The following is a 10609-nucleotide window of genomic DNA, read 5'->3' as shown; positions in this document are numbered from 1 at the left end:
TAAAATATTGAAGAAAATTCTGTCTCATTCTTGTGGTAAATTAACTCAGGTGGATTGGGATGAAAAGATTCCCCTTATAATGTTGAGTATGAACTCTTCTCTAAATACTATTCGAAAATTTTCTAGCTTTACCATTGTGCATGGATTCAGTGGAAAATCTTTAGCAGATTTACAATTCAATAAACCGACTAACTTAAATTATTTTGATGGCTATGATTCATATGTAACACAATTAATACAAAATATCTGTGAAATTCATCAAACTTGTTTAAATGAGATTAAAATTCAAAGGTCCAAACAGGTGATTCAGTATAATAAAGATTCAAAAGAGACATTAATTGCCTCTGGAGATATTGTATATTGCCGTGATACAACTTCAATTGGTAGAAAATCCACCAATTATTCTTTTTGTGGACCGTATTTGGTATTATCCGAAGTGCATAAAAATGTTTTCTATTTGGCTTCTTTAAATCCAGGTGAATTAAGAAAAAGAACCTCAAATGCTAGGCTCCTTAAAAGAGTCAACCATGTAATTTATTTGAAACATAATCCTCAATTTTCCAAGAATTACCAGAAAGAGATTAACCAGTATAAAGAAAAAAATGATGAAATGAACCCTAATTGTGATGTTTGCTCCCTAGAGGAAACAGAAAATAGACCATATGACCTTAGGTCTTGTGAACCAAGCACTAATGTTATATTAAATGATAACTTACCCCTTCTTAGTTCAGATATTGCAAAATCCCAAAAATCCCCTTCTCTTACTGAAGAGGACTCTTTTCATTTATCTCAAAGCGTCGGTATGCACAAAAGAACGATAATTGATGAAACACAAAATAATTTAATTGAGCCTGAAAATGTTATCGAAACAGAAGATACTAATGTCTTTTCAAGTACTCCTAGTGCTGAAGTTTAACGTATAACAAGAGAGTCCATATCCTCTGAAGGTGAATGTTCTAAAACTATTCCTACAGTTAAAGAAAGTGAAATTCTATTGTCATCCCCGACTTCAAAGGTTAAAATAAAGGTAGATCAAATTAAAGCAAAACGCGAAGAAAATCCTTTTTATTCCTTAAGAAAATTAAAGTAGCTAAAAACGTGTAATTGAAAGGGAAAGTATAAATGTGTCATGTTTTAAGGTCAACAACTTGGGACCCTAAAGTCATTAGTGGGTTGAATTCTCAATCTAAAAATTTCAGAATAAGCATCGATGGCTTATATATATATTTTTTTTTATATGATGTAGCCAATCCTGCAATACTAGTAGCCTAATTATACAATTACCTTCTAAGAGTAAAGTACCTGGTTTATTCTATCTATAACGTTATTAAATTAGTGTCAGTCTTTATTTTGTAAGCTGAAGGTCTTTAGCATTTAAACGTGACTTTTTTCAGATGAATTGTTTTACGATGAAATTTATACTAATAATTAGTGTATTCCTTGATTTTGGAATGTCGGCTAAGGAATCGACTTTATCATTAGATGGCCAACAATCTTTTGTTCGAAGAGGCATAGGCTTCCAATATCTGAGCGAACTTGGAACTGGATCGAGTGGAAACCACAAACTCATTTTCTTTCTTAGCGTAGAAAAGCTCAAAAACACGGCTTTGCTGCTTAAAGTTCAGGTGGGAGATATGCTGAGCATTCTTAGAGAAAAGGGATTAAATTTTGAAAATCTTAACCTTGATAAAGATGTGGAAACTCTTAAAGGTATAATAGCCTCTAGGACAAATGGTCACCATAATTTATTGAATAATGCAAATCTAATTATTGATCAGTTCCAGGAACTCTTGGAAATTAAGAAAAAAATACTGATTTCTGAACTTGACCTTATTTCTAACATCATAGAAGAATGTGAGTTTAATATTATTAATCCTAGTAAGAAAAGGGCCATTTTACCTATAGTGGGGCAGATCAGTGAAGTTCTATTTTGTTTAAGTTCTACAAGCACTGTGGAAAAAATTATCTGACAAATTAGAAGAATTAAGTAATGACCAAGAAAAGGTTACTAAATTCATTTCTGTATCAGCGTCGGTAATCTCAGAATTAGAAATTTCTCTTAATAAATTGCGTAACGAAACTTCAGACCAAGTAAGCCAATCGTTTAAAACCTTCGAATCTGAATTGTCTGATAATGCCTTGAAAATAACTTCTTCTTTAGTTGTAAACTTTGCCCAAATACATAATGCAGTAGAGAAATTAAGTTCTAATATTTGAAATAAATTACAAAGTTTTCGCTTTCACTTGGAACAATTGTCCAAAGGTCTGATTCAATTGTTAAACGGTAATTTCCCTGTTAGCGTTATTTCCCCAGTTAAGCTTATATCATACTTGAAGTTTGTTCAGCCAAGCCTACCTAAAGGGTTTGAGTTGGCTATTGACGATTTTAGAAGCGGGTTGATCATTGAAACTTTAAAGAATGTGGAATGTAGTTTAGAATATGATTTGATTAATGTTTTGTTTGTTTGCGACTTTCCTCTTTCCAAAATTCTAGATTCCTTTCAACTTTATAAGACTTTTGAGGCTCATGTTGCTATAAAGGATTCCTTTACTGCTAGCGGTAAGCAAATATATTCAGTAATTACCAATGGAGAACCTTATATTAGAATAGGAGGAGATGAATCAAGCTATATAATATTAGACGAAGGTTTCATGTCATCCTGTTTTTATGTAAAATCAAAAATTGTTTGTAAAAGACGCTTTGTCATACAGAAATTTCCGTCATCTAACTCCTGTGCATTTTCTGTATTTTTTTAATAAAACAGACTTGGAAAATTTAGTTTGTAAGCGTAATTTAAAAACTTTAGATTCACTTTTTATTCATTCTCTGTCTGATAGTCAATTTTATTTTGCCGGAGGTGGAGCAAATAATCATATTTCTATTAGATGCTTGAAAGGGAATCAATATAATAAAACATTTTCGTATAGATTAAACATAAATAACTCCTTAATAGTAAATATTCCAGATGAATGCTCAGTTACCTCTGAATACTTTAGAATAAATGAAGAATTCTTTAGTTATAATTTATATAATATATCCGCCAATATCCCAAATTTAAAATTGGACTTCCATAGTGTTATTTTGGAGATTTTAGGACACAGTACAGATTTAGTAAAGACTTTTATAGATTTTGAAAATTCAGTAGTTCCAAATTTTAAATGGAAGGAAGGGATTAGTTCTTTTAGTATTCCAATATCAGAATTAAATGAATTGAGCAGAGATATTTCTGATAAGACTAGAGAAAAGAAAATTGTTGCCACTAGCATTTCAATCACGACTTTGGTTATTGTCGCCTTATTACATTTGTAGGTTTTCTAAGCTGGAGACTAAAACAAATTTGGTATAAATTGCTTGCTGAAAGACCATCAAATTTGCCCTTAAGCTGATCACGACAATTGAATAAATTTGTTAGTAGTTTAGGCTCTCTATTTGCGTAATGAAAAATATAAAATCGCTTCCACTTCAGTTGATAATAACTGTTAGTTTTAGACTCTTTCAGGCTATCAATTAAGAATTGTTTATTTTTGTAAGAAAGATTCAAAATCCCTTAAAATGCTATAAAGGCACATATGGCTGTCATAAGGGAACTGCAATCATTTGTTCTTAGTTTAATTAACCAATAATGATGATATTGAAGCCAAAGAGTTGATATAATTTACACAAGAGATCCTTCATGTATATCATTTTTTTTTAAATTGTTCAACTGCTATGATAACTTAGCCTCTCAAATTGTATTATGTTTGGATGTTATGTCATTTAATTTACATGTATATTAGTGTATATTAGTACATGTAAACGTTTATTATTTGCGATTATATAAGTTGTTGTGATTTATACGACAGGTTAAGTGAAATAGCAGTAATATTTAAATTTTTTTTTACCATTGGTTATAGAAGGATCTCTAAAATAAATGAATAAAAAAAAAAAAAATAAATAAATAAAATTAAATAAAAATTTGTCTAACAATCAATTATTATTAATTTTTTTTTCTCTTCTTCTCTTTGGACGCAAGTTTAATAGGAAGGACCGGGATTGTAAGAATCTTGTTATTGTTTGTCAGGGATTAATCTCTTCTTGGTATAGCCTTGGAAGTGTTTGTTTGTACGAATTGATTCTTGCTAAATAACATGTGCGAATTGAAAAACAGGGGTTTGTATAGAAGGACAGGAGGATTTTGGAGAGAGTTAGTTGGTGTTGGTACTTTGGCGAGTGTGGGTAGCTTTGCTTAGATGTGAGTAGAATAATTTGTTCCTTCTCAATCTCACAATGTTAATTTACTACTTTCCACAGCATGACATGAGTCTCGCTGATATAATTTAAATACCTTGGAACATTTTATTCGTTCACATATTAGTTCGTAGTTGGTTTATTTTAATATTTTAAACTTCTTATTTCAGTACGAAGACTAAGCAAGATTGTACTTATATTACAAGTTATAAAACTTTTTGATTTTCTTGATTATCTTTTTAAAACGAGACTATTAAAAACCAAAAACCAAACTTCTTTTAAAAATAAAACCTTTGCTCTTTTTTTAACTCTTGTGTTGTGTTAACTTTATCTCAAGTATTAGGTACGGGTTATTTCTAGCATTTCTTATATATTTATTAACCGGGAGAGTTTGATACCTCCACGCTACTCGAACTATTGCTAATTCTCCAGACTCTGTTTAAACCGGTTACACTACTACTTTACATACTTTAATTATATCAGATTGTTATTACTTCCACTTCTTATAAAAGACAGCTGCATCAATTCGCGTGCGAGTAGAAGGCAATGTGAGTAAACGTATTAATGTTCGTCGTGGAGTAAAACAAGGTTCAGTGCTAAGTCCTATGATTTTTAATAACAGTATTTGTTCGGTAACTCGCAATTTGCCGCCATATGTAGATACAAGTCATTTGTCATATGTGGATGATATTCTTCTTCTGTCTGATGACTTCCAAGGGTTACAGAAAGCCCTAGACAGTGTTTGCGGAGCTTTAAATGGAATCAGACTCTCAGTTGCCACTTATAAAACAGAACTTTTTGTTTTCGGTTCGGGTTTCCAACAATCCCCAAATGCGGCTATTCAAGTTGGTCCTACTACTGTATTTGCATCTTCTTCACTCAGGTATCTTGTTTACAATCAAGTAAGGTAGCGCATAAAGAACAAAGGATATCCCACTTCCTGCCATTCCCCAACTCAAACCAAAGAAATAAATAAATGATTTCGATAAGAAAATGGCTGAATTTGACAAAGCCATAGGGCTGAAAAAAGGAAGACGAAAGAGATCAATAAATCAAAAACCAAAGCTCTTCAATAAATCACATAAAGACCCCTAACACAAACAGACCAACTGACCCCCCCCCCCCCAAAAAAAGAAGAAGAAAAAAAGTCGTATGATGGAAATTGTGCACTTTTAAATGAAATACCAAATATATGGCATCTCGTCAAGGGATTGTGGCGTACGCTAATATTATCTGGTATATTTGATGGAAACCCAAAAACGAGTTTAAAGACCCATCTGGAACAAAACCGACCCAGATCAAATCTGTCACGAATATTCCTCAAAACCCATCGGAAACGATGCCGACAGAAAGCCAACCAACTCAAATCGAATCAAATAGAGTAACACTGAGAAATAAAATACCAGAAATAATAAAAGGTACCGAAGGTATAGAAGTAACGTCAAATTCTACTATTAATGGTAGTAGACCGATACACAGATTTAAATGCCAATACTTTTGTAGAAAGGTAAACGCTACAAAAAGAATAGAGAGAAATAATACAATCTCCCCAAACCTCAATGTTAAAAACAAAAATAATATAGAGACAATCACTATAAAAGCGTCAGAAACCTTAAAATGCATCTCGAAGAAATATTCAACCACGCCTACCTTCTGGAAATTCCACACTCCAAACGAAGAAATTACATCCAAAACTAAACATAAAACCTCAACAGATATGAAAGACACCTTCACCACAAAATACCACATACCGACCCATAACCAATGGAATTGGATACCTCCATTTCAGAAACTACTACAGAAATTATCCCTGACATACTAAGACCGGATGAAAACGACAAAATTCTAATAACAGTGAGACAGCCAGTAAGTTCTCCCAGATTTAACTATAGAAAATTTATTAAAATATCTACTCATCAAGCTTTCCTTTTACTATACAGGCAAAGGTTAGAAGTATTATTCGAACTGTTTAAAGCAGAAATACAAAAACTTAAACAAAGCAAAACGCAAATATTTGAAGTTTTTTTTCACAGAAGTAAATATCGAAGGTCGACAAGCCTAATTCAAATTATGGGCGAACTTGCGTCTCGCTTATTCGGTTTGTCCAATGAAAAAGATTTAAATGTACTAAGAGAAAATATAAAAAAAAACTCAACTCAACCATGAATACCGCGCTACATGTACACACTGAAAATACAAGCGAGTATAGCCAACTATGAAAAAGACAAAATTGAGACGATTTCCGAAAAAAAAAAATCAAAAACCATTTACACCATGAATTATTTAAAAATCAAAGTTGATAGTGATTTTGTGACGTCAGTTGTTCTTGAGACGGACTCCTCATTGTATCCCATTAAGCCAATATTGGGACCAGGTCTATAAAAATAGCGAGCTGAGGAGAAGCTGGAGAAGGCCGAGAAGAAGCTTCGAGAAGAAATAATGTGAATCATTTCTCTTTAAATTAAATTCCCTCCTAAATTTCTGAGTCCAGCTTAACGATGATTTCAGTTGATATAGTTACAATATGATTGTTAAAAGTAGCTACCGATGTCAGTAAGTTCGAGTTCGCACTATTTGATCTAACGGGAGGAACCCTGTCCTAAGACATAGAAGACCCTTCACGCTTGAAAAATATCTTGGAAGAAATAAAAACCCACTTAAAATTTGGTCTCTCTCTGCCAGTAGAACCAGAAGTTGCTATTTTTTTTATAATATCAAACTGAAGGTGTATATCACCGAAATTATTGAACAATATTTTTCCAATAGTAACAATTTTTCTAGTAAATCAACAGTCCATATACGATTTATGTAAAATATCTAACTTCTGTTAACATGAAAGAGACTAACTCTTTTATGAGCATTTTACCAGAAGCAGAATACATGCTCATTGATCAGGACAGAAGAAAATATGCCCTAGCAAATGTCCTGGAATTAAAAGAATGCGTCTCATTCAAAAACTTAGTTTACCAACTGACATTACCAATCTATAACGTAGAAATAGGATCATGTATGTTATATCTTAACCTAAAGGAATCACAACAATGAGACATTCCCAACACGTGTGTAGCTCTAATGGGAAGAACGAAAAGAAAAACATTAGTCAACGTACGAAATGATCTACGGTTAATTACTGTAACCAAAAAACCGGTAGGAACCCTATCCTGCTAAAATAACGCAGAGAAAATTGACCCCAGTTATTGAACTGAACTACTCTTACAGGATGTTAGAACGGTAATTATTAAACAAGGTTACCGGCTAGCAACTAAAGATACAACTGTACAAACACCTTTAATCACAACAAGCACAAATAGCATAAGCCCAAAAGTAATACACTTTCAAGGAATAAACCTGTCGTTCACAATGCCAAATATAAACAACGAGGAATCAAAATCCTCCGTCTGTCCAGAAATTGAAAAAATCAAAGGTACAATGCAATTGACGAAGATAAAGGAGGCGAAAGATTTAAAAATACTACTCTTCACTCATGAGGACCAAAAATTAAAATATGTGGTAAGTTAATATTGATTATTTTCGCTAAATTCTTGGTACAATATTATAATTGCTATATTTACTATATATAATATATTACTATTTATAAGTTGTGTTTCTTTTCGACATAATCATGCATTAGAAAAATAAAACATTTATATGAAAATATTATTTGTAAAATTAAGACCTCTAACAGTTTAAAAGTATTTAACCATTTTTAGAACGGTATTCTTGTATTCAGGGCTACAATATGTAGTTACTTTCGAAATAATAATGCCTAAAATATTGCTTATTACTTATTATGTACTATATACATTTTTGTTATAATGATGCTAAGTATTATTATGTGTTATTTTGCTTATTAAGAATGTGATTCTGCCGACAAATTTTTATTGTATAAACTGGAATAGTATATTTATATTTTTCAGCTGACAAAGAATTCCGGAATTCAAAACCTAAGGACCTTGACGAGAGAGTTAGATCGAAAAATACAAAAGATTCGTCGGCAGTGGACACCATAGCCCAATTTTCTTCTTTAGGTTATTTGGAATTGCTGATAATGGTTTCCAGAGGTAAGAAGATAATTGAATTTGAAAGTCATTAAAAAAAAAATTTATCATGTCTCAAACAGAAAAAAATATGAAAAACAACAATTAAAATGGTAAGATAAATAAAAGCCACAAAGCAGCTTATCAATTTTGAAGCTATTAAGCAAAAACCAACGTTTCAACTGCTACCCAAATCGCTGCCGACCCATATTTTAGCCACATAAAAGTAATTTAGCCTGCATTTCACAATGATTTGTACAATCACCAAATTGACTTTAAAAAATCAGCAAAATTTACATTTTATAATAGTATCGTTCCCCTTCGACAACTGGTAAAATCTTTTCACCCTAAACCCTTTAAAACCCAAGAAGATTTACCAGACTATTTAGAATCTATTCTAGTGAACTTCGATTTTTATCAGACTTAATAAACTTTAATAGGTCAGAACTATGTATTTAGACATTTATTTAGCAGTGACTTACAAGAATTATAAGACGTTTCACCCCCACCAACACCGTAATTTACGATTGCCGTGTGTGTTTTCACACACGGCCTTATTAATTATACGAGGCGTGCCTACTGGGTATATATGGGAAACTTTAATAAAGTTAGTGAGAGGCTGGTTATAAATATGATTACTTTTATAGAAAACAACAACAAACCAGCAAGGGTCTGGCCGCATATATGCCACTGGGACGGTTTGTCCCACAAAATATAAAGAACAACAAAGAACTACTTATAAACTATAAGAAATTAGGAACAATTACAGTAATCCAAAGCCCACCTAAGTAAAGTCTAACATAGACCAGAGGTCAACCGTATATTGAGATACAAAAAGTAACAAGTTATAACAAAGTGTAACTTATACAGGCTAGGTCTGACCACGCTTTTCTGGACCACAAACGTTACTAATTTGGTCAGGTTACCACACTACTAGTGCTACTGACGGAAAGGGTATTATAATTAAACTTTCAGAAAATATTGAATAGAGTGGTTAGCTGAATTTAACCACGCGATGTGGATGCGTGCTGTTAAGTCAGTAACAACCATATTCTGAGGACAGCTTAGAGCATTAAGTTGAAACTTTCAATACATATTAAGCCAACCAAAGTTACTATAAACGTATCGTTGGTTTTTTTTTCTTTGACAAATACTTCCAGAGCTAAAGTCGTTCGGGTTTCCTTATGGTTTGAGTTTTCGTGAAGGCAGCATTTGATCAGGTTACGCTGGTCTGGCTTAGCTGCTTAACGAAGGTATGGCAAAAAGGGACTATTATTGAAGAGTTAAATGGAAAACATTTGCTTGTAAAAAGTGAATCTAGCCAGTTCGCATATAGCATTCATTCAGTGAACATTTTAAACCGGATATACTCTCACAAAGTTTTGATAAAACAAGAATGCATTCAAGGTAAATACTCCTACTTTGCGTTGGACCGTTCATTTAGTGTTCAGCAAGGTTAATTTGCCGTCGAAATTTTTTTGGATAGATTCAGATGCCAATATTACGCAAAGAGAGTAATTAAAGGAGTTTTATGTGGTAGTATATTTCTACAGTCTATTTTTTTCTTGGAGTTCAATTACTATTTTGTATAATGGGAGGAAAGAGGAAGAAGGATAAATCTGACAAGTCTTTTCTCACATCCAGTCTTATGGAAGTAATCTCATTGAAATCACTAGCTGATAGTTTAAGTGTAGTTTTACAGACTGTTAAAGAAAATTCGACTACGTTAAATGAGCTGAATGTTAATTTTAAAGGATTAAAACAAAGGATTTCCAAGATCGAAGAATCTGTATTGGAATCGAAATTGGAAGTGGAAGGTATTAAGCCTAATATGATCAGCCTCGAGGTAGAAACCAACGATTTGAAGAACCACATTTCTGTACTGGTTGATGAAAATTGTTTACTGAAATCGCAGTTATGAAACAGGCGTTTCCTAAGGCATACAATGATGAATCTGGAAAGTAAAGAAACTGATAAAAATATTATATTATGGAGCGTGACAGCAATTGATACTGTAAACGCTAAGGCGATTTTCGATAGTATAATTTGGTCATGCCTTGGAATCCATGAGGTACCCAAATACACGATAGCTGATGTTAAGCCTGAAAAAAAGCTGATAAAGGTTATCATGGAGACCAGGGAGCTGAAAGTGGCAGTTCTGAAACAGGCTCGAAATCTTCGTGGAAAAAATATCATGGGCAATCAGAATGTTTTTCTATCCGATGATTCTCCCCCGTCTGTTCGAGAAGTTCGAAAAAAACCTTTAGCTATCCAAACCAGTATTCGTGAAAAAAACAGGTTTTGAAACTTGGATTGCGAGATCCATACCACCATCTATGTAATC

The sequence above is a fragment of the Artemia franciscana genome, chromosome 2, assembly GCF_032884065.1.
Source record: "Artemia franciscana chromosome 2, ASM3288406v1, whole genome shotgun sequence".
NCBI classification, from domain to species: domain Eukaryota; kingdom Metazoa; phylum Arthropoda; class Branchiopoda; order Anostraca; family Artemiidae; genus Artemia; species Artemia franciscana.
This window is presented reverse-complemented; position numbering follows the sequence as displayed.